Source organism: Micromys minutus, assembly GCF_963924665.1.
Source record: "Micromys minutus genome assembly, chromosome: 15".
Lineage (NCBI taxonomy): Eukaryota > Metazoa > Chordata > Mammalia > Rodentia > Muridae > Micromys > Micromys minutus.
The window spans coordinates 29,020,427-29,041,103 of record NC_137984.1 but is presented as its reverse complement, the minus strand read 5'-3'; the positions used below and the strand labels follow the sequence as shown (position 1 = coordinate 29,041,103).

Genomic DNA, 20,677 nt, shown 5'->3' with positions numbered 1-20,677 from the left:
ACACAGGGCTCTACAAAGGGTACTTAACACTGAAAAGCTCGTGTTGACAAACATTTAAATTGACAGACTCAAGTGGATTGGAGCATGGTAAACTTGGTAAAGCATTTATCAGATGATAACACTGAAGTCTATATGTTTTCAAGACTCCATAAAAAACTACACAGCCTTCCCTTGCCAAAAAGTCCAATCAGTTTTATCTTAGCATCTAACTACAAATAAGATAGATACCCAGTTTCTTTTTCATAAAATAAGTCAGTCTTGGCAATTTATGGGCAATTCATATTTTTAAACATTAAGCTGTAATTATTAAGAGGCTGTGTGTCCTCCATTCACAAAAGGCATAATTTTTACTTTAAGTTAAAATGGAATGTTTTTAAAAAGTAGCCCTTAAGATTTGCAGTTGATCGACTAGAAGGTCACAGTCTTTGTAAGTTCTTTTTACTGTTTTTAGTTCCAGGCAGAGGACCCGCTTTACAGCTGGCTTTCAGGTTCTTGCCATTCAGTCTCTGTCACTATGTAAGCACGCAGACACTTTGTACAATATTCAGATTGACAGCTCTCCCACTTGCAGATGGCTCGCTCTAAATAGTGGTCATATTTTGCAGGGAAATTCCAGCAAACACAGGCTTTGAGGCTTTGGTTGTTTGTCAGAGTCTTTGCCACCTTTATGAACTCATTTTGTCCGCCATAGGCAGAGCCCCTCTGCCCACACTGACTGGAGGACTTGACTTGAACTTTGTTTTTGGGAGGTGCCTCGGTTGATGACTTTTGTGCACTTCTGCTACCACATATCCTCCAGTTGAAGTGTGCAGGCACACCGCTTTCAGTGACTCTGCAGCTGGAACATTCCTTTATTGATTTCTAGTATCTTCCAAATTCTCACTTTAGAAAACTTACTAAGTCCATGCCGTTGAGGTTCGTCAAAATATTAGCTAGCAGGTGCATAAATCCCCTCTGGGAGCTCAGCCAGGATATCTAGGTACTCTGGACCCATTTTCTTGCTGTTCATATTTGCAGTCTAAAGTTCCCACAGGCAATAACTTCCCTCAGCATTTCTCGTCCACTTCAGAGTTTTCCCTGCCATTCTTTTTTAATGTTGAGCAAACCACTCTTTCTAAATGCAGGACAAACAGAAGGTTTTTTTGTTGGGATGCTGCTCTGGGTTCTGCGATGGCAGCAGACGGGCCTGGAGACACTGTGAGAGACGAGTGGACACTGTCCTCACAGTCTGCTGGCCTGTGCGCACCTGCTAGCTAATATTTTGACGAAGCTCCGAGGCATGGACTTAATAAATTTGTCAAAGGTGAGCAGAATTGGAAGAAGATACTAGAAAGCGAGAAAGGAGTGTCCCAGCTCTATAGCAGAGCCATGCAGAGAGTTTTGAAAGTAGTAAGTTGTCAATACACAATCCAGCCAGAGGATCCGTGGTGGGCAGAACCACGCCAGCTTCTGTTCAGACACACTACATTGAACTCAATGGAAGACAGCCTTTCGTGGTTTCCAACACAACCCTTCTTGGAAGGTTCCAGACATACACAGGACTGTAGGAAGCTTCTCCCCCTCTTTCCTCACGCTTCACCACCGCAAGCTCTGGAAGACCAGCGTTGCCACTGTCACAGAAAGAACAGGGTTTTCTTACAACCTTTGACTCAAATTGCTCCATTTCTCACTCTCATGAGCTATTTCAGTCGGCATTGGACTGCATTTCACATTCTGCTATCATTTTGGTTTTTAAAGCATTTTTGTTTTTAAAACCTTTCCAGACTATAGGACTCTCCTTTTTTTATTTTGTTTTTGCTCCAGGATGGCTGGGGCAGATCACTGCAGGCGCACCGGCTCATGCCGGAAGACTCAGCTCCAATGCAGGAAAGAGGTCCAAGGCTGACATTTTTATCACCGAATTTCACATCAGCAGATACTTGCCTGGAAATGTACTAGGGGAAATTCTCAGTGAGCTTTGTACCTTTTTGTTTTTGTTCTGTTTGGTCTCCAGCTGGCAGGGATCCTCTTGTGTCTGCCTCCCAAGGGTTGGGTTGACAGGTATGAGCCCTACCACCGCTGGCCCTATGCAGGTTTTTTAGGGATGTTCCTGAACGCAGCTCTGGCATTATCTTCTGTTTCATGTGTCCCGTGCTGTCTCATGGCACTCCATGCGGTGATTTGTGCTTTGGAGTAACTTAAGAGTTCCTCCACGCTGTGACACATCAGACCTGGGTTATCAGACCTGCCTATGGTCATATTTTCTTTCTTGATTCTTAGGTCTAAATGCAACTTTTCTGCTTTGCAAAAGAGTTTGTTTCTTAAATGTCTTGTGACCTAAACGTGGTTTTTTTTCTTCTATGTTGTATAATGTATTGACTTTTGTAACCTCCTGGGGAAGAAACATGTTAAGTGGCACAGGGACCATATATGTGTTTTTATTTAGATCTGGAGGGGACAGGCGTTTGTAAAGCTGCCTTAGCTTAGTTGTCAGTTCACTGCATCCCTGCTTGGCCGTGTGGGAGGCAAACTCACGGACTTGCACCATTTATTCTTCTGACAGAAGTGTTCTTCTTATGTGCTGCTTAGTAGGTGTGACTTTTCTAGCCTTGAGGAAACTTGCCTGGTGACGTTGATGAGTGTGATCGTCACTTTTCAGAAGATAAAATGATGTGCCATCGTTTCCTGTCTAGACTTCCTTAAAAGTAATTTTTAATCAACTGTAAATATCATTATCTACTACTGTCAAAAGTAACTTTAATTTACATTGCACCATATAGCTTGAAAATGAACTTTGGAATTCTGTAGTACTCCACAAGTGACCTCTGCTAAAATATCCATGCGAAACTTACTTTGTGCATGCTCATTTTGTGTGCTGGTTGCTCTCTGAAGGTTTGCTTTGGTGTTAGGTCTCGTGTGTTGTGCCAGGTTCACTAGGCAAGAGGATTTTCCTACAGAGTCCGTACTCTGTTGAGGGAGAAATGAGACCATTTGCTCTGAAAGCTGTGGTTAGGAGTGGAAGACACACGGAGTTAGCTTTTATACTGAGTGGAGGGTGATGCTTGCTGTGGGTGGTTTCTCTTTGTGGTCCAAACTCTAAGGAATTTGCACCAAGTATATAAAGGTAGTTAAGTGTGGATGCTCCGTCACGGAGGCTTTTAAACAAACCACCTGCTGATCACAGCTGAGGCTGAGCCCCAAAAGACTCTACCAACAACTTAGGTTTGGCTCGGGCTTTAACATTTTTGAAGTATATAGTGTCTCGCTTGAATCTCTTGTGTTTTGAAGATAAGGATGTTTTATGCTTCTTGAGCTAATTTTATAACATATTTAATATATAACCTGTTTATATGTAAAGTCTTTTGTACAGGGGTGGGAAGGAGTAATGAAAAAACTCATTTGTACATAGTGACTTACAAAGCAGACAGACGTCGGCGAAACAGTGAATTGCTTGCAGGCTCCCTGCATCCCTCCAGAGTCCGTCAGAACAGCCAGTGTCTGTGTGTCTGTGGCTCCTGTCTGCAGAAAAGCAAGCACAAGTCATAAGAAGGGTGCCCGAGGTCTTTCCCTAGCAAGAGCTGCAAAGCTAGTCCGGAAGGGTTTTCATCCACTTCCCGAAGGGCTGCTCAACACGGCGTGCTTTGAGTGGGTGGGGAAGGATGCTCGTTTTTGTTTGTCCGTTATGCATTTAATCTTTTTAGGGCAGGGCATTGCAAACTGATGACAAAATGTGTTCATGCTCTACACCTGCTCGTGAACTTGGATCCACTTGCTAATGGTTTCATGGAAGCAATCAGCAATATGTGGTATGAACTGCTGCATTATATATTGTACTTGTGGAACTGAGATATTTAAACAGAGCTTAAAATTTTTTTTCTAATGTAAAATACTTAAGCATTTCCACTATTGGAAGAAAAACATATATGGGTATTTTGTATTGTATCTTGTTTAAAGGGACAGTCTTTTTTAATCTTCCCACTTAAATGGCTTTTAAAATATGTAATACAATTTGAAGCTTGTTTAGAAATAGAATTAAATGTCTTATATAGTGTTACTGTTTTGGAATTAGAAAGTGATCAAATACAAAACATTTTAAAATTAAGCCCAGAAAACAAAATAGTGTTTAAAGTTAGTTTAGTATAAAGGAAATTTATAAGATTTTTTTTCTTCAATATAAGATACCTCACTTGGAAATAAAGAAAGCACAGCACATTTAAAGTAATTCTCATGAAAACACCCCATTAGGATAATTGCTAAATCTAGGACATTTTTTGAGTTGTTAGAGTTTGTGATAAATGTAGTTACCATTAGCTTTTCTGCTGGAAAGACTCACCGTGGTAATTTTAAGGCAGTGTAATAGTTCAATTATTCCTCAGTTTCTAACCTGTGAAGGCAGTAATTGAATGGCCCCTTCTGCAACTACTGAAACAAATTAGCTACATTGAGCATAATTCAATTGATAATTTTGCCAATGCATATAGTTTTATGATTAAAATTGCTGTGGTTGGTTGCATTACATGACACACAAAACTGTCCTCTACCTCACGTGAAATAAATATTTTATATGGTTTTACTAAAAAAAAGACTCATCTATCTGGTTACTTAGTTTACAAATTTTGGATTATATTTATTGAAACATGACATACTGTGCTCTTAGCTTATACCTCAATTGTATTTTGTGCTGTTTGCCATTTTCATGCCTTGTATATAACTTGTATAGATTGGATGATATTCCCAATAAAAACTTAATGCCAATGAAGTTTGCTTCAAATCATCTTGGTATCGACTGCTAACTTTCTTGTCCCCCTATGCTGGACATTTTTCTTTCATTTTATACAGATTTATCTGTTATCTGTTTCTATGTGTGTGAATGCCTGCATGTGTGTATGTTTACCATGTGAATGGCTGGTGCCTACAGAAGACAGAAGAGATTGGTTGTAAGGTGCAATGTGGGTGCCAGGAACTGAACCAGCATCTTCTGCAATATCAGGCTGTGTACTTAACTGCTCAACTATCTCTCCAGCTCCCACTTCTCTCTTTCTCTACCTTATTATGCACATATTATTAACAATGATTATTTATTATAAATTACAAACTTGTATATAATTTTCTGGTGTTGACAGTACCAGGATTTTGTGGTTTTCCTGCTCCTTGGACAAGCCTTAGGACAAACAGTGCCAGTATCTGAGGGTCAAATACAGGATCGGGTTGACTGGGTGTTTTGGTTTGGGCAATGTCATTGGAGTTCGACTGGGCCAGAGGGCCTGATTTGGTGAGCTCATGTGGGTGTTGGCCAGCGGTTCCTCAAGTGTGGATGTGTTATGTCTGTTGATGGTGTGGCAATATGGAAGCTGACTTACCCAAATAAGTCACCCAGAAGAAAGATTCTAAGTTACTCACCACTCACTTGCCTTGCTTTTGTGGGTTAGAAATGGGCTGCTAGTCGGGTGTGGGACACATGTCTTTGACCCCAGCACCCAGGAGGCAGAACCAGGTGGAGCTCTTGAGTTCTAAGCCATTCCTGTCTACAGAGTGAGTTCCAGGACAGCCAGGGCCACACAGGAAAACCCTGTCTCAAAAAAAAACAAAACAAACAAACAAACAAAAACAAAAAAACCAACAAAAAAATGAAAAAATGGGTCAGAGTTCAGCTCAATACTCAATTGAGGGGTTTTCATAAGGGCATGAATATGGAGGGACAAAACAGTCCCTGGGAATCATGAGAATGTGGTTTTAATACCCTGCACAACTTTCTGTGACGTAAATAGACACGCATTTTGGCTGTTTTAAGAGTGTAAATCAGTGCATTTGGATGTTTGCACTCATTTCCAGACTACCAGTGTTACTGAGCTGTAAATCTTGCTTTGCTTTGTGTCTAATTTCATTCTAGGTTGGATGAAAATATTTGCCCTTTGTGTCTGGCTTCTTCCAGTTGTTACACTTTCAGGTTCCTTTCATGTCATAAGCATCCTTTACCACCAACAAATCCTCCGTTATGTGTTTATTCCATAGTTTGTCTGCGGATGGCTCTTGGGTTGTTTCTGCTTGATAGTTCTTGTAAATACAGCCTGACTGTTGATTGACAAGTCTTTATGGTAATTTTAAGTTCATGTTTCAACTGTTAATTTTATGACTATTCAAGGAGCCTGTGAATGTCCATAGAGATGCACCTTATATGTCCACTGGAGAGACAGTGTAACCCTGCCAGCGTGGCTTCTTGTGAGAGCATAGTACTTTTCATCTTAGCAATAATAGTTAACCACACCATATGAAGTATGGTTTCTGTGCTTTGACCTGCATTTCTGTAGTGACCAGTGATGTTGAACCCCTTTTTGTGTACTTATTAGCCATTTGTATGTTTTTTGAGACATCTTCAAGCCCTTTGTTTTAAAAAACTGGCTTCCGTTGTGTTTTGCTGGATTGATTGAGTCCATCTTAGCCTAGGTTTCTTTACTGCACTGAATATGGAACCCCTTAACGTGCTGAGCATCCATTATCCTTTATCTTAATTCTTTTTCAGAATATGGCTTTCCTATATTTTCTACCTTTCTACTTTGTCTTTTTCATCGTAGTCTTACTTTTGCGTGTTGCCATGACAAAATGGCAGACAAAAGAAACTTAAGGGAGGCATGGCTTCTTGCGCTCACAGTTTGAGGGGACACAGTCCATCAAAGTGGAGAAGGCAGGGTCGTGGCAGGAGCCTGCGGCAGCTGGCCACACTAATCTGCTGTCAGGAAGTACAGAGGTGAATCTGGTGCTCAGCTTGCTTTGCTCTTTTTTATTTCTATTGAGGTCTCAGCCCTTGGGCCAATGCCCCCTTTGTTCAGTGTCCTTCCTCTTCAGCTAAACCTCTCTGGAAATACCCTCTTAGAGGTGTCCAGAAGTTTGTCTGCAGGGTCGTCCTACATCTCAGGTTAACCCTTTGACAAACAAGTTTAGGTTATTTGCTTTTTGTTACTTGTGGTTTTGGAGTCATAATTGTTGCCAAGTTCTGTGTCACTAATGTTAGTCCTTGATCAGTTCTCAATTACCTTTGTATCTGATGTAATACAGTCTCCTCTCTCCTCTTCTCTAAATGTCAGCTTCCAGTTTTCTAGCCCTCTTACTGAAAAAACAAACAAACAAAAACCAAAACAAAACAAAAAAAAAAATCACAAAACCCAACCCCTGTTTTTCCTATCAAATGATCTTTGTACCCTTATTGGAAAAACAATATATCACTTGAGCATATTTCTGGGCTCTTTTATATCTGTTCTTATTCAGAAATACACAGTTTTGGCATGGATTCATTGAAATGAAGACTTGTGGGCCTTCTAAATTTCTTTATAAAAACAGGGCTCGTTCTGTGGCCTGGAACTCAGAAATCTGCCTACCCGTCCCTCTCCAGTGCTGGGATCATGTGTGCCATCATGAGGGGCTCCAGAGTTTTATTCTTTGATAATTTAGTATTTGTTGGGTTTGTTCTGCTTTCATAATGATTGTAATTTTGATAGGATTGCACTAAATAAATGGAGTGCTTTGGGTTTATTGCCATTCTAACAAAATTAGATTTTAGGGAATATGTGCTTAGGATGTCTCTCCACTTAGGTCTTTAACTTCACCCAGGATTTCTTGTCATTTTCAGTCCACAAATCATTCTCTTTCTTGGTTAAACTTATCCTTAAATCATTCTTATTGATGCATAGAATAACTTAATTTCTGTTTAGGATTCTTTTTGGGGGGGCATAGGAATGCAACTGAGTTTTACATGCTCATTTTGTAGCCTGACACTTTGCTGAGTGCATTTATCAGCTGAGAGGGAAGGAGGGAGGGAGGGAGGGAGGGAGGGAGGAAGGGATCAATTCTTGATCTTCATTAAACAGACTTTAATGATTCAGTCTTCTTGTCACTGGTTTAAATTTTTCTATTTAGTATTTCGTCTTGGTGGGTTAAGTGTGCTCAATAATATACATGTTTTCTCTTGGTTATTCAGTTTATTACCCTGTAATTATTACTCATAGTCTTATGGTCCTGTGTATTTCTGTTGTGTTGGTTAGAACAAATGCATTTTGGTTTTACATTCTGATTCCTCTCTTTTTTTCTTAGTCAAGTTATGCTTTGATTTTTTTTTTTTTTTCCCTCTCTCTCTCTCTTGAAAAGGAACAATTTCCTTCAAGGGTATCCGAACCTTTCGTGTTGTTTTCCTGGTGTCTTGTTTATCTCTCTCATCCTCGTTACTCTAACCTTTATGCAGCCTTTAGCCGTCTCTCAGTCATCTTTCTGTGGCCAGGAGACATAGGAAGACTGGAAGTGCTAACATGTGTGTGCATGTGAGGATGCTCACCGAGGATGAGCTTGTCGAGTTGGTTCTCCTTGTTTCTTTCTGGGTTCTGAAGATCAAACACGGTTGTCTCGACTAGAGACAAGTGCTCCTGCCTGCTGAGCCCTCTCGCCGCCCTTAAGAATTTTTTTTTTCTTTTTAATGCTGGCATTTATTGTCACAAACTTACCCTCTTAACATCACTTCAGCCCCAGTGAGTCTTGGCATACTGTGTTCTGCATTCCTTTGCCTCAAGTGACAAGTATTTTAATTTTCCTTTTTTGTTTTCTTTCTTTGCTTGTTTCTTTCTTCCTTCCTTTCTTTCTTTTGATTCATTGGACTTCTGTGTGTTTGGTTTTTATTTTAGGAGCTATTACTTGGTTCCCACAAACTGGAGAAAAATTTGAAATTTCTCCTTTATTGATTTATAACCTCACAATATGGTGGTCAGAAAAGATTGTTCTTATAGCTTGGCTTTCTTTTGCTTGGGTCTTTGTTTTTCCTTCCCCCATTTCCTTCCTTCCTCATGTAGAATCTCTCTGTATATGCTTTATGCATTGAACCAGGGTGTCACGCTGTGCACACTCTCTAGCTATTGAGCAACTCCTTAGTCATCTTTAAATTTTTCCTTCTGTGTCTTTAAAGGCAAAATGAGTAAGCACCACCCACTGAGATGCCCTATCTCTTAAACAAACAAACAAAACATGAAGATTCATCTTATTTTAAAAGTGTGTGTGTGTGTGTGTGTGTGTGTGCATGTGTGTGGTGGTGGTGGTGTTTGTATGTGTGTGGTATATGAAGGGGCCTCCAGGTCAGACAGGAGATTCTCAGCACAAAGGAGATTTATTCCGCTAGAGGGACAAGCAGGTCTGCATGTGGGTTGGCAAGTGTGCATGAAGCTGCGGGTTTTCAGGAGAAAGATTCTGTGCTAGGATGAGTGGGTAAATCATGATGGGACAGGTTAGCCAGTGTAGGCAAATAATGAGTTTTGATCGCTGGCTCTTGGTGGTTTGATAGTCGGACCTTGGAGTTTTAATCAGGCACAAGGAAGTGACCAAATAAGGGGATAGACCTTGGAGGCTAGCTTTAGGGATGCAACGTGATGATTTAACAAGGAAGAGGAAAGAGGGGTGGGAAAAATCTGCTGCCACTGTGTTTACCACGCCTGAGTCTGTCCGAGAGCTGTTGATATGTATTCAGAAGTGTGGGCACCAAAGGTGGCCAGAGAGGCTGGATGTTCTGGAGCTAGAAGTCCAGGAAGTTTTAGCCACCCAGTGTATGTGTTGGCAACCGAGCTCTGGTCTACTGCAAAAAGAGCAGCGAGTATTCATGGAGAAGTGACTGCACCTCTCCAGAGCCCTCGCTGCTCTTGCAGAGGACCAGGGTTCAATTCCCTGCACCTACATAGCCTCTCACAACCATCTATAACTCTTGTTCCCGGGATTCTGACATTCCCAGACACCCAATGCATATCATATACACAGGCAGGAAAAACACTCAAACACATAAACTTTTTTTTTTTTTTTTTTGAAGAGCAGCAGCATTCTTAACCAGACTCAGCTCTCCCGCTCCTGAGTTGTCTAGCTGAACTAATGTACATTTGTGCTGTGTTGTTAGGGAAGTTTATCCCTGCCATTGGCTGATTTTCTGGTTCTTTTCAGACCCTTCTTGGTGTATTTCCTTATAATTAGATAATTCTTTTGAAGTGTGACTTTTTTGGGGGGGGTGGGAGACAGGATCTCACTGTGTAACTCAGATGTCCTCAATGATAGCTTCCTGTGTGTATATTCCAATGATACTTTCATTGTACGTGTGTGTATGTACCAGTACTTTCATGTATGTGTGTATGTTCCCAGTGAGTGTCACGACGGTTAGTCACATGGATAAGGCTTACAATAGCAGGGACCCTTGAGCAGTGGCTACACCAGTGAAGAAAATCTCCCGTCAAGCACTAACGGTGTGTAGATCCCCGGGGCTGAAGAGAGGACTCAGTGGTTAAGAGCACTTGTTGCTCTTGTAGAGGCCCTGGGTTCAACTCCCAGAACTCACATGGCGCTTCACGGCCATCCACAGCTCCAGTTCTAGAGGATCGAACACCCTCTTTTTTACATCCTCAGGCATAAGGAGCTCCTGTGGTACACATGCAGATATGCAAGCAAAACACCCATACACAAAAAATAAATAAATCTCAAAAAAAAAAAAAAAAAAAAAAAAACCAAACGAACCCGTGAGCCTCCGGTTAGTAATCACAACTGCTATAAATCCAAGACTGCCACAGTGAAGTCATCCCTGGGAGTCAGAATTCCACACCACTCCCAACCGGTCCTCCCTCTTCCCACACCCTGCTCTTTCTTTCTCTTCTCTTACGATGCTCATTGGTCCTTAGAGGAGGTAATAACCAATATGGATGTTTAACAGCTACTTACTGTCAATACGTTGACCATTTTGAGTCTCTGCAGCCACCATTTTGAAAACACACACACACACAAAACAAAAAACTAGAGGTTTCTCTGACCAAGACCAGAAACACCATTACTAATCTATGTGCATAAACATAACTATTTAAAAGGCAATTTGACAGCTACACCATGTTTAATTAGCAAAACATCAGTAGCATCCCCACAAGGGCATATTCCGTCCCCAGCCACTGGGTTTTGGTTGGCTTACAGCACCAGATGTGAATTTCCCATTTGTGCAGTGGACCAAAAAAAAAAAAAAAATGCAATCACAATGAGATTGGTTACCTCCACGACAATCTTGCCACTTATGCGTTTTTATAGTTGATCAGAATTGTTGCACACAGGGTCCACAGTCAAATAAGACTTGCATGACATAAACTGTCTGCATAGCATATTCTGGCACCACGAGGGCCAGTCAGTAGAGAGGGAGTTTCTACACCAGTTCTAGCTTGATTTCTCTCTGTGTCTAGAAATGAAAGTACGTAGTGTCCTTAACAATGAAATCTTGCTCTCCGGTTCTGTTGGGCAGCCGACAGCAGCGACAACCATTAGGTTTCTGTTGGGGCGGGTTTCTTTTTCCTCCTTCATTTCTAGGGGACAGCTTTGTCATGGCAAAGCTACTCCCTCTGAACTTTGAATATAATCTTCCCCACGCTAGCCTGACCAGAAAAGTAAGCACCCACAGGGCTGTGCTAACTGAATCAGAACTCAGCTGTACCATTTGCTTCTATGGGTGGCACGGTAGTCTCATTTGGGTGAAACATTTTGGCCACCTTGTTTGCCTTCCCGCCATTATTTCTTCACCTAAGCTTCCTTTCGCTTTGTCCTCTCCCGAATACCAATGACTCACACACTTGGTCTTTGACTCTGACCTCAAGTCATATAAATTATCTTGTTGTTTTGAGATAGGATCTTAGACGGCCTTGAACTTGTATAGCTGAGGACATTTTTGAACTCCTTGTCAGCAGGTCCAATGTCCTAAACGTGTGTGAATCTGGTATAGTGGCGGAGGCAGTGATGGGGACATTCGGGAAATAAGTGTGAGCCCCAGGGCTGGCCATGTATGAGGTCAGTAAAAGTAGCCCCACCTCTCTCTTTCCTCCTCCCTCCCTCTCCCTTCTTTCATGTTCCTTCCTCCACATTCAAAAGCATCTCTTTGCCCCTCTTTATCTATTTCAATGGTCCATCTATGTCAGAGTTTAGTTTCTCCTGTATGCTTAAACCGCTGCTTTAGTTTTATCGTACTCTGAATATGTGATGTACCCCAGGGACTCATGAGCTTGAACACTTGGTCCCCCTCTGGTGGCTCGCTCTGTTTTGGAAGGTTGTGGAAACTTTAAGTTGTGGATCTTTGGTGGTTCACCAGGGAGCAGACTTTATAGCATCCCTGTTCGCCTGCTTCCTAACTACAGAGACAGTGCGCACAGTCAACTCGGGCTCCCGACACCATTACTTCTCACAGGATACACCATCTTTCCTTGAACTTTAAGTCCAAATAAAACCTCCTCTGAAATTGTTTCTGTCAGGTATTTTGGTCACAGGAGTGAAAAGGTAAATGGTAACGTCATCTTCATCTGGATGGAGAAAACCAGCACATACATGCCCACTTGTGTCTCCCAGTCTTCGCAGCTAAAGGCCTGTGCACATCCTAACTCTCAGCAAGGCGCCTAAGATCCCAAAGGTCAACTTGTGGCTGCTCTCTTTGGGATCAATCCAAGACGAATGCTCAAGGCTTTCTCAGGGTTTTTTTGTTTTGTTTTGTTTTTCCGGACATGTGTCTTGCCTGGGAATTTGCATTGCTTTCCAGACTCCTTTACAAACACAGTTCCTTGGATGTCCTGTTCGCCAAAAGAATTTCGCTCCAACTTCTAGTCTGTCTGTCTGTATCTCCCCCATCTCTCCCCACCTCCCTCTCTTAAAAACAGGGCCTCATGTACTCCAGGCTTACCTTAAACTTGCTATGTAGCCAAGGGTGACCTTGGACTTGTGATCTTCCTCCCTGTCTCTCCAGAGTGCCACAAAGGTAGGCATGTGTCACCATGCCCAGTTCATGTGGCTCTAGGATTGAACCTAGGGCTTTGTGTACACCAGGCAAATGCTCTTCCAACCAGGCTGCCTCTCTAGCCCCAAAGCAGTCAGCTCTGTTTCTGTTGAGATGTCTGTGAGCAGGTAGTCTACTTTGTGTCCTTTCTAGGAAGCATCCACCACAGAGGTGATATTGAAGCATTACAGCAAAAAAAAAGCCCAGCTCTGGGAGACCCAGAGACAAGGTTCAGACAAACACAGCAATTATATCAATGATAGAAAGCAAAAAAATGGAGGTGTGTGTGTGCGTGCGCACGTGTGCATACATGCATATGTGTGTACCTGTTTATGGGTATGTGCTTGTGTTCATGAAGGCCACAGGTCAACATTGGGTGTCTTCCTTCCTCAGTCACTGGTTGGCTGGCCACAGAGCCCAGGGATCCTCCTGTCTCCATGCCCTCAGTGTGGAAGTTTCAGACAGGAACTACCAAGCCCGGCTTTTATGCGGGTGCTTGAGATCTGAGTTCAGGTCCTCTTGCTTACACAGCAGGCACTGCACTAAGTCCCCACCACTGCAGAAAGGAGACTTAGTGGCTATCCCCATATTGGAATATACAAAGAAAGAGCTCAGTGACTTCTCCATTCTTAACTTGAGACGCTGATACACGTGTTAGGTTTATATAGGGAAGAATCAGGTCCAGGGCAAGAGGCCGGTATTGTTAAGTGGCCTTGGCCAAGGTGTATCTAGTATCTAGTTTCACAGGGTGCTTGAAACCGCCACTGCTTGAGGGGATAAGCCAATTCCCATAAGATGGTGGCTTTGGGTTGGATGTGATCTCAGGATGTGGTCAACCCCCCAGGCTAGACTATCCCTGAAATGTCGGGTGAGTGGCAGTTCAGGACAGTGACTGGGAGGCTGCAGGCATCTTTTAGGCATCTGGAACAGCACATTGTAAAAGCTGCTGACTCAGTTCTTCTTATCTCTGGAACCTTGACGAGACAGGACAGGCAACAGGCTTTTAGCCAGACACACCTTAGTGATTCACATGCCTGCAAAGAGTCAAACAGATGACCGTCCCAAAGTTAGCAAGTGCACAGCAGAGATGCCAGTCCCAGAGACACTTTTAGTTACCTGTGAACCTACACGAGGAGTCAATGCCCATGGGCAGAATTACTTTCTAAGCGTATGATCAAAAAAGCGCTACTCAATATATTTCAGATAAGGTCTGTTCCTGCTCTGGTTTGAAAGAGGGAACTGGGCTCTGGCTGTCATGCCGTATCGGGGGATGGGCCTAACGTGAAAATTCCTCAGGGCTCCACTGTCGTTTTGAAGGTGGCGTTTCCCACCCCAGCTGCGTTATCCTGTTTGCTCACCTGTTTCGAAGTTTTCCGTTTCACAGAACACTGAAAATGCTGGCCTTGACACGTTTTTGTTTCCTCATTCCTGTGGGGGAAACGTGGCTCCGGCTTCCCACTCCACCATTTTGACCGCTGCTGTCCGGTTTAACCAAGCCTTGGTGACCTTGTCTCTCAAGTGATAGGCGGTCGTTTTGTCATTACGTTGTTGGAATCACTAACTCTGGAATGAGAGAAAGTGACACATAGGACCAAATGCTAAGAGACAGAGCAGTCGGGGGACATCACAGGGGTTGCTTACTATGGGAAAGAACCACAAAGTCCCTCCCCCACCCCAAAGGTCATGGTTAATCTTACATGTTAAAGCTGGAAATTTCTGTTGGAGACATGTGAAGGCCTAGATCTAATTCAGACACCCACACAGCAACATAGGTGGGAATAAGTCAGACGGGCCTCTGCCTTTCGGGAACTCCCAGGCACCTAAACAAAGCCTAGTTGGTAGGTGAGCCCAACAGCAGAGATCTACCCAGGACAGCAGAACACAGGGGTCTCAACCAAGAGGCTGAGAAGCTTCTCCTTCAAGAGGAACTGAGTTTTCAAAAACGGGAGAGTCAGTAAGAGTCAATAAGTGTGGTCACTCATTCCCACACTCAAAGATGGTGCAAGAGAAGAACCTGTAACTGAAGGAGGAATCTAGGCAGAAGTTGCTGTGGGCCACATACAGCATCATATTTACAATGAAAATATCTCATGTTACCCAATATGGAACTAAAACTGTGTGTGTGTGTGTGTGTACACATGAATAGTATATGTGTGTGGGCTGTGTGTATGTATACACGTGTAGTATATGTGTGTGGGGTGTGTGTGCTGTGCATGTGTGTGATGTGTTTGTATATGTGTGTTGTGATGTATGTGTGTGATGTGTGTATGTAATGTGTGTATGTGTATGTGGTGTGTATGTGTATGGTGTGTATATGTTATATAGTCTCTGTGTGATGTGTATGTATGTATGTATGTGTGTGTGATGTGTAGTTTGTGTATGTATAGTCTGTGTGTGTGATATGGTGTGTGTGTGTATGCATGTATAGTCTGTGTGTGCTTAGTGTGTATGTATATGTGTGTGGTGTTTGTGATGTGTGTGTTTAATATGTGTATGTTGTGTATGTGGTGTGTAAGTGGTGTGTGTATGTGGTGTGTGTGTGGTGTGTGTATGTGGTGTGTGTGATATGGTGTGTGTGTGTATGCATGTATAGTCTGTGTGTGCTTAGTGTGTATGTATATGTGTGTGGTGTTTGTGATGTGTGTGTTTAATATGTGTATGTGGTGTATGTGGTGTGTAACTGGTGTGTGTATGTGGTGTGTGTGTGGTGTGTGTATGTGGTGTGTGTGTGGTATATGTGTGTGATATGTATGTGGTATGTGTGTGTGGTGTGTGTGGTGTGTATTTATAGTATGTGTGTGAGATATGTATATGGTGTGTATGTGGTGTGTGTGGTATGTGTGGTGTGTGTGGTGTGTGTGTGGTGTGTGTGTGTGGTGTATGTGTGTGATATGTATGTGGTGTGTGTGTGGTGTGTGTATGTGGTGTGTGTGTGGTATGTGTGGTGTGTGTGGTGTGTGTGTGTGGTATGTGTGGTGTGTGTGTGTGGTGTGTGTGTGATAACATGAGTATGGAAGCCAAGGGACAATCTGTGAGAGTCATTTCTCTCCTTTCACCATTAGGGTCCCAGGAATCTGCAGCCGTCACTTGGCTCAGTGGTGAGCATCTTTGCTATGGAACTGTCTCACCAGTCCAGAGATTATAAATGCCTAAACCATCTTAGACCTAAAAGTTAAGAAACTTTCTTACGCTTTCTGAACCTGGCCAAGCAAGAGGTGCCATCATGGTTGTTGACATTCGCCACAACAAAGACCGAAAGGTTTGGCGCAAGGAGCCCAAGAGCCAGGACATCTACCCGCGGCTGCTGGTCAAGCTGTACAGGTTCCTGGCCAGACGGACCAAGTCCACCTTCAGTCAGGTTGTGCTGAAAAGGTTGTTCATGAGCCGCGCTAACCGGCCACCTCTGTCCCTGTCCTGAATGATCTGAAAGATGAAGCTTCCTGGCCGGGAGAACAAAACCGCTGTGGTTGTGGGGACGGTCACAGATGATGTGCGGATTCTGGAAGTGCCCAAGCTGAAGGTGTGTGCTCTGCGCGTGAGCATCCTTAAGGCTGGGGGTAAGATTCTTACCTTTGACTAGCTGGCCCCGGAGTCTCCCAAGGGGTGAGGCTCTGTGCTCCTATCTGGTCCTCGGAAGGGCCGAGAGGTGTACTGACACTTCGGCAAAGCGCCAGGAACTCCACACAGCCACACCAAACCCTTTGTCCGTTTCCAAGGGCCGGAAGTTCGAGCGTGCCAGAGGCCGAAGGGCCAGCTGAGGCTACAAAAAATAGCCTGGATCTTACTGTTAATAAAAAAAGCTATGGATGTTGAAAATAAAAAGAAAAAAAAAGAAACTTTCCTACTTATCAAGGCAGCTCATGTTTCTTATTGGACAATGTCTAAAAAAGAACCCTCAAAACAAAAGAACCTGTGTGTGTGTGTGTGTGTGTGTGTGTATACACGTCTTTAACCCCGGCAGTCTGCATCCCAGGGAGGCAGAGCCAGGCAGGTCTTTGAGTTCGAGGCCAGCCTGGTGGACAGAGTGAGTTACAGAACAGGCTACACGGAGAAACCCTGTTTGAAAAAAACCAACGAAACAAAGGAACAACAAAAATACCCTCAAGACAACAACAACAGCAGCAAAAACAACAAGAGAGCAAAGCACCCTAATCTCACTGCCAAAGGAATTATTTGTTACACTGTAGTGTATATTCTCCGAGTTTGTGTCTATGGATTTTAAAAAGCCTCTGATTGTACAGTTATGTTGAAGTGATTTTCAGTGTCCTTTGAATAAGTGATTTGGGATGGAAAGATGGCTCCATTGGAAGAGCAGTTGCTGCTGTTTCGTGGAGCAGAGTTCAGTTCCTGGCGTTTAGGTTGGGAGGCTACAAATTCCTGTAACATATGTGCATATGTGGACACGGACTTACACATATGCACATAAACAAAAGTGAGAGGATGTTTTGTAACATATCTAGTTCTTATTGACCCTTTATTGAGATCTAAATCGCAAAACCCATTAAATGAGTATTTCTACAAGTTTCTTAGATAAACTTAAAGAAGCTGGATCAAAACAAACAAACAAACAAACAAACAAACAAAAAAACCCAAACAAACTCGTGTTTTAAACCCTGTGCTTCTATCTTGTCAGATTACCCTGGAGAAGACTACCCCAGCGAGACCGGTGGTATTTTGTTAACACTTCTTTTGAATAAGTTATTTTAAAGGCCTCTTTATCTAGTAGCAATGGGAGTCTACGAGAGCCCTCTAGTGGCCACCCTAAGTTTTGCAAGGATTTTCTTCCATGGAATTAAACTTGAAGGTGCAAATCTTCACAGAGCTATCTTGGCTGTTTATAGGTCTTTTTCTCAGCCAGGCTTGGTGGAGCATGCCTTTAATCCAAGCACTTTCTAGGCAGAGGCAGACCGATATCTAGTTTTGTGGTCAGCCTGGTCTACAGAGCAACTTTTGGGACAGTCAAGGCTACACAAAGAAACCCTAGCGGGACTTAATGAGATTGCAAAGTTTCTGTAAGGCCAAGGACACTGTCAAGAAAACAAAACGGCAGCCAGCAGATTGGGAAAAGATCTTTACTAATCCTACATCTGATAGAGGTCTAATATCCAATATATACAAAGAACTCAAGAAGTTAGACTCCAGAGAATCAAACAATCCTATTAAAAATGGGGTACAGAGCTAAACAAAGAATTCTCAAATGAGAAATATCGAATGGCTGAGAAGCATCTAAAGAAGTGTCTAACATCCCTAGCCATCAGGGAAATGCAAATCAAAACAACCCTGAGATTCTACCTCACACCAGTCAGAATGGCCAAGATCCAAACCTCAGATGACAACAGATTCTGGCGAGGATGTGGAGAAAGAGGAACACTCCTCCACTGTTGGTGGGGTTGTAAGCTGATACAACCACTCTGGAAATCAGTCTGGCGGTTCCTCAGAAGATTGGACATAGTACTACTTGAAGACCCAGTTATTCCATTTCTGGGCATATACCCCAGAGACGCTCCAACATACAATAAGGACACATGCTCCACCATGTTCATAGCAGCCTTATTTATTATAGCCAGAAGTTGGAAAGAACCCAGATGTCCTTCAGTAGATGAATGGATACAGAAATTATGGTATATTTACACAATGAAGTGCTACTCAGCTATTAAAAACGACTTTTTGATTTTCCTAGGAAAATGGATGTATCTAGAAAATATCATCCTGAGTGAGGTAACCCAGTCACAAAAGAACAGGCATAATATGCAGTCACTGATAATTGGATACTAGCCCCAGAAAGCTCTGAATACCCAAGAAACTACTCACAGATCATATAAAGCTCAAAATAAGAAAGCCCAAAAAGTGGAAGCCTCAGTTCTTCTTAGAAAAACAACAACAACAAGTGTATAGCACCCACTCAGAGTGGGGTACACCTAGACCTTAAATAATTAATAACTCAAGAGCTAAGAATATAGCCTTGTGGTAATTCTTGGTATTTTAAAATCATTATTTCTAATCTATATACACCAAGAAAACTTTGAATATTTCCATGTTACATTTTGTTTTATATGTACTTTATGCTCATTGTAACTAGTAAGATTTCAATGCATACTCTCAAACCTTTAAAAGAGTCAAGTACTGACAAAAATATATTCATATAGTTTCATGCCAAAATGTATTTAAAATTTGGACATGTATCTCTTTTTTTAAATAAAAAGTTGTAAGTAAAAAATCAAAGTAGGGTGCCACTTGCTTTTACTTCAAACTCTGATTTTGTAGTGGGTAATGAAATATTTTGAATTTTGCTGTTGTGTCACATAAAAAAAAAAAACTCATGTTTAGTAACAAATTTATAACCAACTAACCTTTTGTTAAATTAATGCTCATTGATCACCTATTACAGTTTAGCATACTATCTACTTCATGCTCGCACACACACACACACACACACACACACACACACACACACACACACACCATGGCGGATACGTTGAGATGAGAGAACAGCTCTCCTGGGTTGGTTCTCTCCTTCTATCACATGGCACCCATGATCAAACTTGGGTCATCAGGTGAGGTAGCGTGTGCTACCTCACAGGCTCAGGGTCCATTTCTTCCGTCTAATTCTACTTCTTAACTGACTTGTTTTGGAGGTGGTGTTTAAGACAGCTTTTCTAATAACCCTGCAGCAATGTCTCCTTGGTTCTTGGTGCTCAAGCATCCAACATAACCTATTAAAGTAGAATCATGTTCTCTGTAAGAAATGGAAAGGAAAACTTACCGACACGATGAGGTAATCCCAGCATAGAGGGTCCGAGAAAGGAGAAATGCCAGTTAGAAGCCAGCCTGGCTTACGGAAAGAGACCCAGTCTTGAAAAAAAGCAAAGCAAAGAAGATACAGAAAATGCCATCAAAAGCCTCTCTTCCCGTTCTTTAAAAAACAGAGCACCTACGTAGTATTCGCAACAGAATTTCTTGTTTTCAAAGACTGATTTTTGTTATTTTAAATTGTGTGTGTTCATTGGTATGTGCTTTAAAAAGCCAGAAGCATTAGATCTCCCTGGAGCTGGGTTACAGGAGGTGTACATTTCCGGATAAAGGCGCTGGGTACCACACTCAGGTTCCCTGCAAGAGCAGTGACCTTCTCGGGCTGGAGCCTAATCATGGGCTGAATGAACCCTGGGAGACATGTGCTACTTTGGTCATGTTGTAACACATATGTTTTCAGTAAAAGGTTTAAAACTTGACAAACTGGTCATTGTACCAGTGTTCTGTGGAGTTAAACGATAATACTTGTTCTTACTGCCTTTAGCTACAGGACTTAACGGTGGGGCTTTTGGGATTGTTTTCTTATTTTTTTTATCCAGGATTCACATACTTTATTGTTATCTGTTTTCTCTAAGGACAAGTCCCCCAATGAGTGGTCCATGCCCAAGTGGTTAGCCCTACACTTATGTGAATACAGATGTGTATAGAAGATGACATGAATTTCAGAGGAAGCTATCAGGGAAACATGGGAAGAATTAAAGGAAGGAGGTATAGATATGATAAAAATATATCATACTTGTGTATGAAAAAAAAACAAAAATAAAAATGAAGGCTTTTGAACAAATGGTTTCACTGACATTGAAGGCCCAGAAGTAGGGCTTTGAGTATGTTCTGGTAGCTAAATAGCTGGCTTAAAAATTATTTATTTATTTTGAGACTGGATCTTGCTGTTTGGCCAGGACTAGTCTCGCATTCCTGAGCTTATGCAATCCTTGATACTCCGGTCTACCTGGGTATCCAAGGCTGCAGGTGCACCGTGGTGCCTGGCTTTCAGCAGAGTGTCAAGTTCCAGATAAAGCAGCCTGTGGAACTCACGGCGATGAAAGGTTTACCAAAGAGGCCATTGGCAGCCCCAAATAAGCAAAGAGG

General features: G+C 42.4%; 2 pseudogenes across 2 annotated transcripts; one reads left to right on the top strand and one right to left on the bottom strand.

Moving 5' to 3' along the window:
• Positions 1-65: 65 nt before the first annotated feature.
• On the bottom strand, positions 66-10,722 carry LOC308430431 (F-box only protein 5-like; annotated as a pseudogene). The gene is made up of 4 exons: positions 10,705-10,722; positions 10,328-10,408; positions 3,397-3,498; positions 66-1,195 (listed from the first exon to the last, which is right to left on the bottom strand). The product of its transcript is annotated as an F-box only protein 5-like (transcript).
• A 5,279-nt stretch (positions 10,723-16,001) lies between these two features.
• Positions 16,002-16,536, top strand: LOC308430406 (large ribosomal subunit protein eL18-like; annotated as a pseudogene). Its single transcript has one exon. The product of its transcript is annotated as a large ribosomal subunit protein eL18-like (transcript).
• Positions 16,537-20,677: the final 4,141 nt, after the last annotated feature.